Source organism: Globicephala melas, chromosome 3 (genome assembly GCF_963455315.2).
Source record: "Globicephala melas chromosome 3, mGloMel1.2, whole genome shotgun sequence".
NCBI lineage: Eukaryota > Metazoa > Chordata > Mammalia > Artiodactyla > Delphinidae > Globicephala > Globicephala melas.
The window spans coordinates 151,732,402-151,749,592 of record NC_083316.1 but is presented as its reverse complement, the minus strand read 5'-3'; positions in this window follow the sequence as shown (position 1 = coordinate 151,749,592).

Genomic DNA, 17,191 nt, shown 5'->3' with positions numbered 1-17,191 from the left:
ACGCATCACAGCTACTGAAGCCCGCGCACCTAGAGCCAGAGCTCCACAACAAGAGAAGCTGCCACAATGAGAAGCATGTGCACCGCAATGAAGAGTAGCCCCTGCTTGCTGCAACTAGAGAAAGCCCGCGTGCAGCAGTAAAGACCCAACCGCAGCCAAAAAATATAAATTATTTTTTAAAAAGACATGTCTATCCAGATTCTTTGCACATTTTTTGATCTTTTATTATTATTTTTTAAAGAGAACCCATTTAAAAAAATTTTTGGTTGTGTTGGGTCTTGGTTGCGGCATGCGGGATCTTTTTTGCGGCTTGTGGGATCCTCCACTGCGGAGCGCAGGCTCCTCATTGCGGTGCGCAGGCTTCTCTCTAGTTGTGGCCTGTGTGCTCAGTAGTTGCGGCACGTGGGATCTTAGTTCCCTGACTAGGGATCAAACCCGCATCCCTCGCACTGGAAGGCGGATTCTTAACCACTGGATCACCAGGGAAGTCCCCTCTTTGCACATTTTTTTAAATTGGGTAATGTCTTTTTTAGTTGTTGAGTTATAAGGATGCTTTACGTATTCTGGATACAAGTCCTTTTTGGATATAAGATTTACAAATATTTTTTCCCATTCTGTAGGTTGTGTTTTCACTTTCTTTTCTTTTCTTTTTTTTTGCGGTACGCGGGCCTCTCACAGTTTGTGGCCTCTCCTGTTGCGGAGCACAGGCTCCGGACGCGCAGGCGCAGCGGCCATGGCTCACCAGCCCAGCCGCTCCGCGGCATGTGGGATCCCCCCGGACCAGGGCACGAACCCGTGTCCCCTGCATCGGCAGGTGGACCCCCAACCACTGCGCCACCAGGGAAGCCCCGTTTTCACTTTCTTGATAGTATCCTTTGAAATACAAAGGCTTTTAATTTTGAAGAAGTCCAATTTATCTATTTTTTTCTTTTGTTGCTGTGCTTTTGGTAATATCTTAGAAAGCATTGCTTAACCCAGGTCATGAAAATTTATCCCTATGCTTTCTCCTTAAACTTTTATAGTTTTAGCCCTTATATTTAGGACTTTGGTCTATTTTGAGTTACTTTACTATAGTGTGAGATAGGGATCAAACTTCACATTCTTTTGCATGTGGATATCCAGTTGTTCCAGCACCATTTTTTTAAGAGACCATCTTTTCCTCTTGAATAATGGTCTTGGCACCCTTGTCAAAAAATCAATTGACCATAGAAGCATGGGTTTCTTTTTCATTTCTCAATATATTCCATTGATCAATAGATCTATCTTTATGCCAGTACTACAAAGTCTTCTTTTTTTTATGGAGAGGCATTTTATTTTAAATATAGCAGTGTGTACATGTCAATCCCAAACCCCCAATATATCCCTCCCCCCAACTTACAAAGTCTTAATTGCCTAATTTTTTTTTTTGGTCCACACCTCCATCTTTCTCACTGTCTAGAATGGAAGTACCAAGAAGTTAGGACTTGTTCACTGCTCTGTTCCCAATGCCCAGAACAAGGACTGGTGCAGAGTAGATGCTTGATAAATATTTGTGGATTGAATGAATAAATCCTCGAATAAGTACAATGCTTTTGGGAAGAAGCCAGTTGAGAGGGGAAAGTTGAGGGTACAATAATGAGAAGTCACTGAGGTCAAGGAGGTGCAGGGTGTATGAATGGGGTCATAGGTGGATGGATGGACCACAGAGCAGAGGACATGTAGGGAAAGGCAAGGGGCCTCAGCTATGTTTTAAGTGGGAAGGGAAGGAAATTGAGAGAGGTCCCACCCAGTACCTCTGTTTTCTCCAGAGATAGGAAGTGAAGGGGAAGGGAGGGGCTGCAGGCTCAAGGAAGCTGAGGACAGCTGAGTGACCTTGGGGCTGGAGCCCAGTCTTGGGCCTAACCAGTGGGCACCCTCCACTCATGATTGGATCCCCTCCAGGGTTCTAGGGTGAAAAGGTTATCAGATGAAAGGTCAAGGGGGGAAGTGCTAGAGAGGGTGCATGTGAAGTTGGCCTTGGGCCCCAGGCTGGCAGAGGCAGGAGGGAAGCCATAGCCCAGGGCCCCTGACCACAGGCAACATTTCCTGAGGAGAATGCCAGGGAGTTTCCAGAGGAGTCAGTGATAAGACAGAACCAATGAGATGAACAACTAAGGCATGACAGTCAACAAAAGCGCTTCCCTGCTCCCACAAATCCTGGGCCCCTTGCCTGGAGAGTCAGTTGATGTGTCTAGAGTTCATAATAAGCCCCAGGGATACTTGCAGAGGCCTTAAATAATAGGGCATCTCAGGGTTTGTATAGTAGCCAATGGGAGGATGCAGGTGATTTCAGAAGGCCTATCTAATTAGTCATATTAATGAGCCTAAGGCAATTAAGAGACCAGAGAGGAGGAGTTGAGGGGGCCTCAAGGTGGTGGCATCTCTAGCCCTGCCCAGGGAGGGGACCCTGGAGGACAGCCAGGTGACTTAGGGATATGATAGGCACTGGATCTCCAGGCTGGGCAGGGACTGAAGCTAACAGTAAGAGAGAGGCCCTTGCTGCCTTCTGCATCTCAGGTCTGTGGCAACAAGGGGTGTGAAATGCCCTCGGAACACCTAGTCACATGCTTCCACTGTGCTGACACCAGCTCCTCACTGTGGCCTAGAACACCGTGCAAGATGTGAACCTGCCTGCAAGTCCAGGCTCATTGTCTACCCTGTTCCCCTGCCTCTACACCCTTCAGCCATACTGGCCTCCTTTGGTTCCTGGATGCAGAAGACTTTGCCCTGTTAGCCCTAGCCCTCTCCATAGTTCTGTGTAGTGGGTCTTCAGTGTGCCAGCTGCCTGTGCTGGTGCCTGAGAGGTAGCACACAGTGAAGTTATGGGTACAGCCTCTGGCCCAGAAGCCTCGCTTGAACCGCTGCTCTACCGCTTAATAGCTGTGTGAACTTAAGGAAGTAATAGAACCTCTCTGTGCTTGTGTGTCCTCTGTCAAGTGATGTTGTTGAAATGTTAATATGAGCTTCAAATAGTGTCTAGCACATGGCGAGTCCTGCAGTTGTTACAGTCATGATTATTGTTCTCACGAGGCTCAGAGAGGTCAAGATCTGCCTGAGCTCACAGAGCTGGTACTTGGCAGTTTTCTAAGATGTTTTTTTCCAGTACATCACTGTTGCATTATGAATATCCCCAGCTAACTGCTGAGATTTTCCGTGCTATATATTCCATGATTTTGTATACTTTGTCCCGCTACTGTTTCTGTAGGTTAAATTTACCCTTGTCAGACCAAGTGAAGGAATAATGGAGTTGGAAGACTAAAAAGGCATACAGGCACATTCCCATGGACAAGCAGTTTACATTCTAATAAGAGAAGAGGAATAAAAAATAATGAGGATTGTGAATTCCTGAAAGGTAGGCATATCAACAATCATAAAAAATATAACCTATGTTTTTGGGAGCTCACGGTGTACAGGCACTGGGCTTTACAATCCTCACAAAAACACCTCAGTAGGCATTAAGAATCCCATTCTACAGATGAGCGTCAGCAATGTTAAACACCTGTCGTAGGTCACACGATGACTGGAACTTGGGTCTGTCTTCCGCCAAATCACCACTTTGGACCAGTCAAGGCAGTGGTACAGGGATGACCATACCGCGGCTTAGCCGCAGTAGCTGGCAGGAGAGAAGGAGATTCAGCAAAAAGGACTTGGGGTCGTAGCAGTCGGATAGGCAGGAACCGGGCGGAGTTGGGGGAGGCCGGGCCTCAACTTCTGAGTTCCGCAGGGGCTGAGAATGGCTGTACCCACGCCACCCGCACAGCCCCGGGGTGCCACAACAGCTCATCTTCCGCTCTGCCCGACACGTGGGACCTCATTCCTGGGAGAGCGCCTCTGATTGGCCGGCTCGGTCAGGTGTCTCCCGCGGGCCAATCACCAGAGGCCAGGAGGTGGGCTGGGCGATCTGCTCTGCCTGCGTGGAGCCTCAGAAAAGGTTGTGTTATGCGTGGGGCCGCGCTGGGAAAAGGCTTTCAATGTCTGGCATAACCCAGTTCCAGCCGGCGGTTGCCTTTTACGCCTATTTATCAGAATTTGCCCCTAGCCCTGCCCCATCGCTCAGAGGTAGAAAAGAGGACTGGACCAGCCTTCCTCTTGGGCTTTGGGTCCCGCCCTAATGCTTCCTCCTGCTTTTGTGCATCTTTCTCCTTTTGCTCCCCTGGAGCTCCAAGCCTTCCTGTCTTTTTGCTCCTTCCTGGCAGCCCACAAACCGTGTAGTCTCTTCCCCTGTTAAGAGAAAGATTTCAACGCCTCTACAGCCAGACTCTGCCTTTTTTTTTTTGCCTCCACTGACCCTGGCCTCCCTTTCTCATCTCCCTCCTCATTCCACTTAAGTCTGGCTTCAGATCACCAGCAGTCCCACTCTGGCCAAAACCGGTGGTATTTCATAATCTTTGTTGCTCCACTTTGCAGCATTTGACTCTGTTGACCCTTTTGGAACCGACAAGGTTTCCTGGAGCTCCCACTCTTGTCTGGTCCCTTCCTACCTCTTTCCCAAGCCCTTCTCTGTGCCGCCCCATCATGGGCATGCCTCCTCTTTTTCCTGTCTTTGCTGATTGTTTACCCAGACTCCCTGAGGGATCCCATCTGGTCACTGGCATCTCCTAAATGCCAGTAATTTCTGAGCCTCAGTCTCTAGCTTGGATTTGTCCTTCAGCTCCAAACTTGCTACCTGAATGTCTCACTGGTGCCTAAGGCTGAAGGCAGGTGTTTCATTCAATAAATATTTGTTAAACTGAGGGCTCATTTACAGTATAAATATTTAAAAACATATCTTTACATATAAAATAAATATGTAAGTATTTACTGCTGTGTGCCAAAAGCTTGGGAGTACTGTGTCACCTGTGACAAGCACACAGTGGGTTCTTCATTACTGTGTGCTGAATTCATGTAGGAATGAATGTCGGCATAGTGCCTGGCACAGAGGAGGTGCTCAGTGTTAGTTGCCTCGTCCCTCAGCCTAGCTCCTCTCTATGCCAGGGATGGGAACTGTCCCATCACCTCACCTTCAATGCAGAAGCTACGTAAGTGAGGTAAACAAGGTAAACAAGAAATAGCTGAAGTGAAAGTCCTCCTTGTCCTGTCTAATATTCTACTCCCAGGGCAGTCTACTCCACAAAGGCAGCACTGCTCAGTGATGGGGCAGGAGAGAGAACCAGGAGCTGCCATCCTAGGACAGGCAACTGCTGCAGGCAGACTGAGAGACATACAGACCAGAGTTCAAATCCTGGTCGGGTGATCATATGGGTCCTACTGGACTTCTGTGAGCCTACATTTCCACCTGTAAGTTGGAGATATGAATAGACTCTACCTCATAGAGATTTGTAGGGATTTTCCCAGAGCTCTTAGAGGCATCTAGCAGGCATTGGTACTTAGCTATTGTTTTGGCCCAGAGACAGCAGGTAAAGATGATTTTCCCAGTGGTGCACTATCGCCACCGTGTGACGAGATGGGAAATTACATAAGGGAGATTCTTTGGCCTGAAAAGGGCTACTTAGACTTGGGCTTTCTGAAACCTGAGAATTTGCTCCCTGCTGCCAGTGCTCTGCTGTCTAGGCTCCGTCAGGCCTCCAGTGTCAGTGCTATCACCTGTGGAGGAGAAATCATCCCACCCAGGTTTAGGACACTGGCTGTGCCTTTTCTAACTGTAGAACTTTTGGTGGTTCTGCGCTGTGTCATTCAAGCCTTTTCAGAGCTGGTACCCTTGACACCTGCTCTGTGCTTGGAAATCAGGGCCATCTAGCTCCAGACCTGACTCGAGATGATCCCTCTGTTTTCTCCTCCCTTCCCATCTCTCCTGAGCTCCCTTTGTCCTCCCCCTGATTCGGGACCCTGAAGTACATTTCCCCAGTAAGCATGTTAAGTTCCTGGGACTGTATTCACGTGAACAGCAACCATGTATTGATCACCTACTGTGTGTCTGGTGCTGGACCCCTTATGGGCATTTTTTCCATATACTCTTCACAAATCCTGTTGGGAAGTTTGCTATGATTGCCCCTATTTTATAGAAGAGGACACCAAAGCAGAGAAAGGTAAAGTGATCCACCCAAAGTCGCACAGCCATCAGGTGACAAAGCCCTGCCTATAACTGCTAGGACACCTAGTATGGTGGAGAAGGCAGACAGACCTCACTTCAAATCCCACCTCTGTTGCTCACTACTGACTCCCCAACTTTGAGCTCAAGCATCCTGTCTTCCTCTAAATGAGATGGCAGCCCCCACAAGGCACAGGTGCTGGCTCCAGGGGACAGGCAGTGTTTGGGGACATAACACCAGGGATGAGAAGTGGGGAGGGTATCACAGTTGGCAGTCAGAGCTGGTATGGAACACAACTGGGGTAAGTCGGGGTCCCATTAGGGAGGCTGGAATCAATGACTGGGAGGCCCAGCTCAGGACCCGGCCAGCAAAAACTAGGGGCTCAGGGGACCAAGCTCCCATCAGCTATCACCTATGTAGCCCCTACCTGTTCTCCTAACACCCACTCTAGCCTTTCCAGTGCCTTTCTCACTGGGCAACCTCGTGTTGACCTTTCCAAACACACATCTGATCATGTCCTTTGCTGCTGAAGATCTTGTCCTCCCACTGCTCGCTGGGGACTCAGCCCCTCACCACTGCCCGTGAGCCATGTGTGGTCAGTTGCTATAGCCCTACCAGCTCTGTCACCTTCTCTGGTCTCTGGCCCTTCCCATCTCCTTGAAGCCACCTTAGACCTTTGCAAATGCTGTTCCCATAGACTGAAACACTCTTCCCTCCTCTCTTTGCGTAGTTAATGTGGAGGTGCTGGAAGTTCTAGTGGGTGGGGAGAGGAATGGAGAGTTTGAGACCTGAAAGAGGAGTAGAGTTTGGAAAACCGGTAGGGAAGAGAGAACAAACCTGTGTAAAGGGATGGAGCTGCGTGTGTTGGGGGAGGGGAACAGGTAGGGATTGAAGCTAATAGGAACAAGGCATGCCTAAGGCCAGGGTCAAATCCTTACCCCAGTTCCGAGGGCAGTGGGAGGGTTTTGAGCAGGGGCGGTTACAGCGGTTCCCCTGGGTAGGGTAGAGAGGGCATATCAGCACCGCTCTGAAAAATGGAGCACCCAGAACTGAACAGTCCTCCAGGAATGACGTGATCACCAGCAAGGAAAGTCATCTCTTCACAGGATTCCCACCTGAAACCTCTATGGGTACAGCCCAAGGTCCCAGCCACACCGAACACGAGGCTGAAGTGGGATGCTACACTTCTTGTGGCCTCCAGGAGGTGGCACCATCACCACAGCGTGTCCTCTCCACCCTGTTCCCTGCTCTGGAGACCCCTCCCAGGGTGCAGAGACCAAAGAGGAAAGAAGAGGTGAGTGAGGAAAGGAGAGGAGGAGGCCAAGGGCCCAAGGGGTGGTTGGGATGCAAGTCACAGGACGGGAGAGTTGGGGTGGTACTGGCTCCCGTTTGATTTTTTTCAGGGTCAAGCAGGTTATATTAGTCTGACTTAGATTTTCACCATTGTGTGCCTCACCCTCCTCCATGCAGCCCATTGTCAGGCCCCTGAAACACTCACAGGGACCCAGCCTGTTCACCCAGCTCCTGGCCATTGCCCAAGAACCTCCAAGTTCTTGACCACCTTCCTCTCCCCCCCGCCACCGTTAGCAAGCCCTCTTATTCTAAAGACATCCTTCAATTTCCACTTCTTTCCATCGCCTGGCCACCATGGGGGCCTGCAATGTGGCTGTGCAGGATGGTGCTGGTCCCAGGCCAGAGGATGGGAGGGGAAATGGACAGTCCCTCTGTGGATGCTCTGGGACTCATTACTTCCGTCACCTTGGGAGACCACGTGTGTCCTTTGGGGGTGCTGTCCCAGTTTCCAGCTCTAACCAGGAACTAAAAAAGTCCACTCGCCCATCTCCCCACATCTGCGCTAGCAGCCCCTCACTCTCTGGTCTCTACACTCCTCTGGGAGTGAAATCCGAAGCCTGCAAGGCACTCTGTGGTGTGGCCTCATCCGGCAGCATGTCCTCCCTCACTCTGTCTGTGCTCTGTCCCCTGGCTGAACTGGAGTGGCTCAGATTCTCCCCACTCCTGCCTGCCTCCAAACCTCTGTGCAGACAGTTCCCTCTGCCCGGAATGCTTTTCCGTACAGTCATCACAAGGCCAAATGCTCCCCTCCCTCAACTCACATATCACTTCCTAATGGAGCCCTTCCCTGGGTCGGACCAGGATCAGTCCCCATGGTAGACATTCACAGCTGCAGCCAATCGATCTTCAGAGTCTGTGTTAATTATAGTCAACGCTTTCCTGGGTGTTTTTTTTTTTGTTTTTTTCGGTACGCGGGCCTCTCACTGTTGTGGCCTCTTCCGTTGCGGAGCACAGGCTCCGGACACACAGGCTCAGCCGCCATGGCTCACGGGCCTAGCCACTCCGCGGCATGTGGGATCTTCCCGGACCGGGGCACGAACCCGTGTCCCTTGCATCGGCAGGCGGACTCTCAACCACTGTGCCACCAGGGAAGCCCATGGGTGTTTATTTAATGTCTGTCCCCACCTCTAGATTTCCAGCTCCTCAGGGCAGGGGCTTGTCTTCATCACAGGGTATAACCACTGACTAGAATGGCACCTGGTATATAGTAGGTGCTCAATAAATGTTTGTTGATTTACTGTGCCTCCCAGCCCTCTTCTGTGGTTTCTTCTTCAGCTTGGTCACCCACGTCACCTCCTCTGGAAAGCATCACTGACCCCTGCCCTGGGTGTACATTGCTCCTGGGCTTCATTTCGGGGCTTCATTCCTTTGTTTGCTTTTCAATTCCCTTTGGGCCTCATTCCCCATTCTTATCTCCCTGCGCCCCAGGCAGCCTTGCTAATGGTTTTGTGTGTGTTCTTGTAACATGTGTGTTCTCTGTGTCATCATTTCTTTTGTGCAAATGGCTTTATGCTTTTGAGCTCACTACATTTCTTACCCTTTCCACTCAGCACTAGGCTTCTGAGGTCCCTTCACATGGCTGCACATCCACTGGGTCTTCTGCACATGTAGTCCATCCATCTCCCAGTGATGGACTCCAGATTGCCTCCAACCCCTCCTCCAAACTTCCCCATGTGGTCCCGTGTGAGGATTTGGGAAAGGGGGTGGTATATATTCAGGGAAAAATTGCTAGATCATAGAACATTCGTTTATATAATTAGCTGAAAGCTCCCAGGTGGCTCTGGGATAGCTGCACCCACAGTCCAGGTGGGCCCCCCATATCCCTGTCAACACCTGGCATTCTCTAGCTTGCTAACTTTTACCAGTCTGATAAGTGAAAAAGGAGAGCATCTCTTGCATAATTCTTGAGTTTCAGGGTCTCTTCATAAGCTTGCTAACCTCTGATTTCCTTGTCATTCAATCACCTCATCATACCCTCACCATAAAATTTTTTTTTTAATTTTTGGCCACACCGTGCAGCTGCTGGGATCTTAGTTCTCTGACCAGGGATCGAACCCGGTCAGTGGAAGCACAGAGTCTTAACCTCTGGACCACCTGGGAAGTCCCTGTAGTATTTTGAGGTGTCTTTTCCTTGTGGATTTGTAGGCCCTTCTTAGGTGCCCCATGCTGTCCTGACACAGTGTGGGAGAATGCTGGCTTATAGGCAGACGCCCTGTAGGCGCCTAGGTGCTGTAAGGGCAGTGATGGTCCTGAGCCCTCTTGGGGTTCCCAGCCCCACATCAGAGGGTGAGAGGAGGGTCGACCATCCCTCGGTGGACACTGTAGGGCTCATCACTGTGGTCCAAGACTATGTGTGTATTTTGGGGGGCACTGTCTTAGCTCCTAAAGGGGCTGAGAAGCCTCTTTGAGATCAGCTCACGAGCCTGGAATTTAAATTTTGAATCTGAGAAATTCATTCAACACGTATTCATTCTGTGAACATTTAGGGAGCACTTACCATGCGCCAGGCCCCGTTGTCGACATTCAGGTACAACTGTGAATGGGACAGTCCCTCGGCTTCTCAGAGCCCGCCTTCTAGTGAGGTGGCAACCAGTAAAGAGTGAGCAAATAAGATAATTACAGAAGAAGACAAACAAGGGGCTAAAATATGGAATAACGGGGGGGGGGGTACTTTGGCCAGAGCGGTCAGGAGAGTCCACTCTTAGGAGATGACTTTCATTCTTTTTTTCTTTAATAATTTATATCACTTTTAAAAATATTTATTTTTATTTTATTTATTTTTGGGAACATTGGGTCTTTGTTGCTGCACGTGGGCTTCCTCTGGTTGAGGCGAGCCGGGCTACTCTTCGTTGCAGTGTACGGGCTTCTCACTGCGGTGGCTTCTCTTGTTGTGAAGCACGAGCTCTAGGCACGCAAGCTTCAGTAGCTGCGGCACGCGGGCTCAGTAGTTGTGGCTCTCAGGCTCTAGAGCGCAGGCTCCGTAGTTGTGGTGCACGGGCTTAGTTGCTCTGCAGCATGTGGGATCTTCCCGGACCGGGGCTCGGACCCGTGTCCCCTGCATTGGCAGGCGGATTCTCAACCACTGCGCCACCAGGGAAGCCCTATATCACTTTTTTGTGTTTGACTTTTTTAAAAAAAATTATTTATTATTTATTTATTTTTGGCTGTGTCGGGTCTTAGTTGCGGCACGCAGGATCTTCGATGAGGCATGTGGAATATTTCGTTGTGGTGTGCAAGCTCTTCGTTGAGGCATGCAGGCTACTCTCTAGTTGTGGCATGCAGGTTTTCTCTTCTTTAGCTGTAGTGCACAGGCTCCAGGGCATGTGGGCTCTGTAGCTGTGGCACACAGGCTCTCCAGTTGAGGCTCAAGAGCTCAGTAGTTGTGGTGAGCAGGCTTAGTTGCCCCATGGCATGTGAGATCTTAGTTTCCTGACCAGGGATCAAACCCGCGTCCCCTGCATTGGAAGGCGGATTCTTTACCACTGGACCACCAGGGAAGTCCTGATGACCTTTGTTCTGACAGCTAGCCAGAAACACCAGTGGACTAGCATTCCAAGCAGAGACCTGCAAGTAAAAGGCCCGGAGATTCTCATGAACTTGGGGTGGTGGAAAAACAGAAAGAAGGTCACTGGAGGTGGAGAATCAATGGGGGAGGGATATGCGAGGAGTTTGGGGAGTGGGCAGGGGTCAGTTCAGGCTTCGTCCCGTGGGCCTGGGTTCAGCCTGGGCTGGTGTGTGAAGTGGCAGGAGGAGAGTGTGGCTGTGTAGGACGGTGCTGGGCCCTGGAAACTCTGAAACTGGCTCTGGGGCAGCCTGAGGTTTGGGCCAGGCAGCCTTGGAAACTGGTGTGTACTCAGAGGGGATACTTTTCTTCTCTGGTATTTTTTCTTTTCTTTTCTTTTAATAATTTATTTTTTTGGCTACGCCGTGCAACTTGCAGGATCTTAGTTCCCCAACCAGGGATTGAAACTGGGCCCACAGCAGTGAAAGCACAGAATCCTAACCACAGGACTGCCAGGGAATTACCTCTTTTTTTTTTCAAAAAAATTTCAAATTTCAATTTTTGTAGATAAATAGTACACGTATCAGGTACAAAAATCAAAAGAAACAAAGGTCTCCTCCCTCCTTGACCCCAGCCACCTAGTTCCCCTCCCCAGAAGCAGCCATGGTGACCACCTGCCCACCCTTCCCAAGCGATTGCATCCCTACAACTGCAGGTACATGTTTCACAGGGACACGCATGTGCTGCTTCATCTTGAATTTTCCCCTCAGTAGTGTAACGCAGAGCAAATTCCCCATCAGAACACTTAGAGCCCCTTTGTGAAGGCTCTAGAGCTGTCCTGTCAATACACAGCTCCTTAAACTTATATTTAAATTAATTACAATAATGGCTTGTGTCCCTCAGTCACACAAGCCACATTTCAAGTGCTCAATAGCCATGCATGGCCAGTGGCTACCATATTGGACAGCACAGATAGAGGATATTTCCATCACTGCAGACGGTTCTCCTGAACAGTGCTGCTCTAGAGAATTCCATGTTATCCATCATTTATTTCTAGCCTGTCTGCCTTCAGGGGGTGGCTTGGAAGGGGCCACACCATAGAGGCAGAAGCTCAGCTATGTGAGGTGAAGCCTTCCTCAGCACATGCAGTGGGTCCCCCAGCAATTACAATAATCTCAGTCCCCCAGGATCCAAGGGCTACCCCTTTTACAAGGTTGTAGAGCTGTGCTGTCCAATATGGGTCTGGCCATCTCAGCCTTTTGAGCCAACCCTCCTCTCCTGGGACCTGATTTCCTAGGGGTCTCAGCTGTTAAAGGAAAGGACCTCCCTGACCAGGAGCCTTATCATCGCCCTTACCAGGTCATTCAGTCGTTTGAGAAAACTTTGTGGGCCTGCCCTGCACTGGACCTGACTTAAAGGGGGAGCCCATGAGCCCCTGCCCTGAGTGAGACAGAGAGAGCCATAAATGGGTCATTCCAGTTGTGCATAGAGGCAGAATGCCTAGGCAGTGCTGTGAGATTAGCGTGGGCTTCCTGGAGGAGGTGATAGCTGAGCCAAGCCCTGAGGGGAACAAGGATGGTCTGGAGGTTCAAAAGCTGCGAGAAGCCCACAGCCATATGCCGCAGGGTCAGCGGGTGCGATCAGTAGGGCCAGGTCAGGCTGGGCCCCAAGTACCAGCACAAGAACATGAGGTTGGCACTAGGGGCCCTGGAAGGGGCTGGTGCTGTGGCATGTGAGCTGCGACTGGGTAGGAGAGGAAGCAGGGAGAGGCAGGGTGAGTTCAGCTGTTGGCAATTTCACGCCATCTCCTTAGCCACTTCTTGCGGACAGGCCCCAGCCTTGGGGCCCAGGTGCCGATGAAGGTCAGATTTCGGTAGCAAGAGAATAAAAGGAGATTTCCTCTGGAGGGGGGCCCTCTCCCCCCAGAGAGAGCTGCAGCTGCCTCACACACATACTCTGGGATTAGGCTAAATCCAACAGCAGGTGGCAGGGTAGGAGGGGGGCTCCCAGTTAGGGTTCCGGAGTGTGGGAAGGGGCGGGCAGTGGCAGCGCACACCTGAGTGTGTCTGTACCTGAGAGTGGGTCTCCTCCATCCCTCCCTTTGTTCAACTCTTTACTTTGCCTCACTTCTGCCTGGTGCTGCCCTGAGTGGGAGTTGGGAGGGCAAGGACAGTAACCGCTAACCTGGATCAAGGGCTACATGAACATGGGCAGGGGAAGGGGGGCAATGCAAGACGACTTGGAAAATGGGGGCAGTTTTCCCTGGGGAGCAGAGAGAGAGAGTAGGTACAAGGGGGTAGTTTTTCATTGAAAACTTTTTGTGCCATTGAAGTTTTTGTTTCAATTATTTAAACCATGAACACGGAATGCCTCTTTAAAAAGTGGTTCTCAGGGCTTCCCTGGTGGCGCAGTGGTTGAGAGTCCGCCTGCCGATGCAGGGGACACGGGTTCGTGCCCTGGTCTGGGAGGATCCCACATGCCGCGGAGCGGCTGGGCCCATGAGCCATGGCCGCTGAGCCTGCGCGTCCGGAGCCTGTGCTCCGCAATGGGAGAGGCCACAACAGTGAGAGGCCCGTGTACCGAAAAAAAAAAAAAAAGTGGTTCTCAAAGTGTGGCCCCAGCCCAGCATCTGCATCCCCTGGGAACTTGCTAGAAATGCAGATTTCCAGGCTTTACCTCAAACCTACCAAATACAAAATTCTGGGGTGGGACCCAGCAATCCAACCCCTACAGGTAATTCTGATACATGCTAAAATTTTAGAACTACTGATTAAAAAACTACCAAAGCGGACTTCCCTGGTGGTTCAGTGGTTAAGAATCGCCTGTCAATGCAGGGGACACAGGTTCGAGGCCTGGTCCGGGCAGATCCGACATGCTGCGGAGCAACTAAGTCTGTGCACCACTACTGAGCCTGCGTACCACAACTACTGAAGCCCGCGCGCCTAGAGCCCGTGCTCCCAACAAGAGAAGCCACTGCAATGGGAATCCTGGGCACCGCAACAAAGAGTAGCCCCCGCTTGCCACAACTAGAGAAAGCCCGTGCACAGCAACGAAGACCCAACGTGGGCAAAAATAAATAAAGTAAATAAATTTATTTTAAAAACACAAAAACAAAAAAAACTACCAAAACAGTGGTTGCTTCCTGGGGATCACACTTTGTGGGGAGGAGACTCTTGTGGGCATCCTTCTCTATAGCAATGAGAGCCTCTGAATAGGAGGGCTCAGCATGAAGGGGGCGCCCAACTTGGAAGGGGCCCTTGGGAGGCCGACCCCAGAAATGAGGTTTAAGTAAGATCTAAAGGGCACGTGGGGCTTAGCCAGGTGAGGGGGTGAAGAGGAGTGTCCCCCAGAAGGAACAGCCCATGTGAGGCCCCTGAGGTGGCAGGGATGGAGGCCATAGGGCTGGAGCGCAAAGTGCTGGACCAAGCAACTCTGTGCTTGGGTGTCACGAATGACCATCCACCAGTGTGCATGAATATTCCATCAACAGGTATCCTCTTCTTCATGGAAATCCAGAGCTTCTCCTGGTCCTCAGAATGGCTGGGCCACCAGGGCTCTGGGAATGATCCTCGCAGTGGGATAGGCACCTGGTCCCAAGCACCAACTCTCCCATTTGCCCCCATGTAACCTTGGGCCAGTCACTTCCTCCTGAGCCTCAGTGTCCTCATCTGGGCAATGGGGACAAGAATGCCTTCCTGGGAAGTGCTACCATGAAAAGGGCATGAGGTCATGGCAACCCAGGCCTGGGGGCCATTCCCTCCTAATCCCCATGCAACAGCCATTTTTGACTGAACATTTACAACCACTCCTCAAGGCATGTTGTCATTCCTGTGTTTCAGGCTCAGAGAGGGTAACTTCAGTCACAGCAACACACACACACTGTGGCCAGCTTGCCCCTCCCTCCCAGGCGCTGATTCCCTCCCAGCAGCCTCTTGCCCCTTGGCTCTGGCTTCTGACATCTGAGTGGCTGTCTATCTGTTGCTCCCACCAGAGCCTTGAGTGACACAAGCAGCCAGCAAGTGGTAGAGTCCGGAGGTGACCCAGTGCTTTTCGGAAAGGCTCCTGAGGCGGGTGACACTAGCTAGGAAGCTGCTCAGAACCCAGGCAGACCAAGGGGGTCAGGCTCCACATGCTGCCATGATGCCCAGAGCAGGCCTGGGGGAGGGGAGATGGAGCAGCAAAGCTTGCACAGGGGAATTAGTAGCATCTGTCTCATTCTGACATGGGCTGTGAGGAATGTGGAAAGGCCCCAGTAAGCACGTGCCTGCCAGGGATGCTAGCAGGGAGGGGGCACAGGGTGGGCAGCTGAGCCCCTCTTGGACCCCAGGATCTACCAGACGGCAGCTGCTCCTGTCACTCTGATGAATCTCCCATGTATACAGGACCTGCCGGGAACCTGGGGTTGGGAGATCAACTCATCTCCTTCCTTAGACCCTAACCCTTGTGACCCTGTGCCCATCACATCCTCTTTCTCTACCATTAAATTGGGGATACAAATCTTTATCTGGCGAGGCTGTGGTGAGGGAGAGTGGTGGGTGGCTGAGCCTGGCACAGCAGTGGGCTCACAGTGGGGAAGTGGAAAGTGGGGGTTCTCATTTGTCACCCTCTTGTCCTTACACACTGCTCTAGCCTCCCAACCCTTTTCCTCCCCAGGCAGGCTGTGAGGGATCTGCCTCTCCTGTGATGGGCTAGGCTGGTGAAGAACACAGTCACTGGCCAGTGACCCCAGTGGGGACTGGGGCTCAGTCAGAAAGTTTGGGGGACTCCAGGGAGCCAGGGGGGGTTCTTGAGTGCAGGGGGAGCATAAGCCAAGAGCTGCTTTTGGAAGCTGCCTGTAGAGCCACCCGCAAGGGAATGGGAGGGAAGGGGATGGAGGAGACCTTGGGCGGGGAGGGGGACATTCAGGGCCGCCGCAAAGGCCAAGCACCTGTTTGGTTTTTTAAAATTAATTAATTAATTAAATTATTTTTGGCTGTGTTGGGTCTCCGTTGCGGTGCACGGGCTTCTCATTGCGGTGGCTTCTCTTGTTGCAGAGCATGGGCTTTAGGCACACGGTCTTCAGTAGTTGTGGCGCACGGGCTTAGCTGCTCCGCGGCATGTGGGATCTTCCCGGGCCAGGGCTCAGACCCGTGTCCCCTGCATTGGCAGGCGGATTCTTAACCACTGCATCACCAGGGAAGCCCCAAGCACCTGTTCTTAGCGAAACACTTGGCATGACCCATGTGAACTCTTCAGGGCGTCCTTCCCTAAACATGTGCTCATCCAAGACCTATTTCATCCTAAACCCTAAGCCCTGGGAGGTAGGCAAGGCAGGAGCACCCCATTCATATAGGCAAAGAAAGTGACAATCAAAGAAGTGAGAGCACTGGCCTTGGGACACTGGAAGTGGCAGGCTTTGAACTGCCTGGCTCCAAGTCCAGTGTTCTCTCCATCCATTAGGGAACAGGGCTCTTAAAGGAAAGGAAGTGGTCAGGGATGACTCCCTGGGTTTAGGCCTGGTGCTTCCTCTGAGATGGAGCGTCCTGGAGGAGGTACAGTTTTGGGGGGAAAATGAGTAGTTCAATTTGGGACACGGTGAAGCAAAGAGGGCACAATGGGTGTGTCAGGAGACCTGGAGTAGGAAGAGAAGCATGGCCATGAGCTGCTGCTCAGTCTTCCAGGATGGCCCCAGTCCCAAATCCTTATATCCAGTCCCTTCTGACTCTGTATGTATTTTCAGCCACCACCCGCTGAGAGGCCATGGGGGCAATCCAGGCAGCTTCCACAAATGATGTGTCCTGGATGGGCACCCCTGTTCCAGCAGGGCAGGGCAGAAGAGAACACCAGGCACTGGGTCTGGTACCTCTTCCTTGTGATTCAGGGGCTGAAGAGCAGCAGTAACCACTGGGATGGGGCTGGAGAAGGTTCCAGGCTCAGAGCCCTGGGAAGCTGATCCCTCCACCCCCCAGAGGGTGTTTGAGAACAGGGCCATGATGGCCTCCCCAGGCAAGGACCAGGCAGGCAGAGACAGCTGCAGCCCAGCCAGGCGGCAACCAGCTGTTGCCTGGGAGACTGGCCAGGGTGGGGCGGGGCGGGCACAGCCCCCACAAGCCCCCAGCCTGAGCCGCAGAGCGTGGGAGCGGGCAGCAGCCTCGAAGCTGAGTTTCAGGCTTTCACGCTGTGTTAACGGTCAGCTTGGTTAATGCTGAGCAGATGGGGGAGGGGTGCTGCCAGCTCCCTTGGGGACAGTCCCAGGGTACGCACACACATACGCATATGCAGAGGGTACAGGAGTCCTGCCAAGTGGATG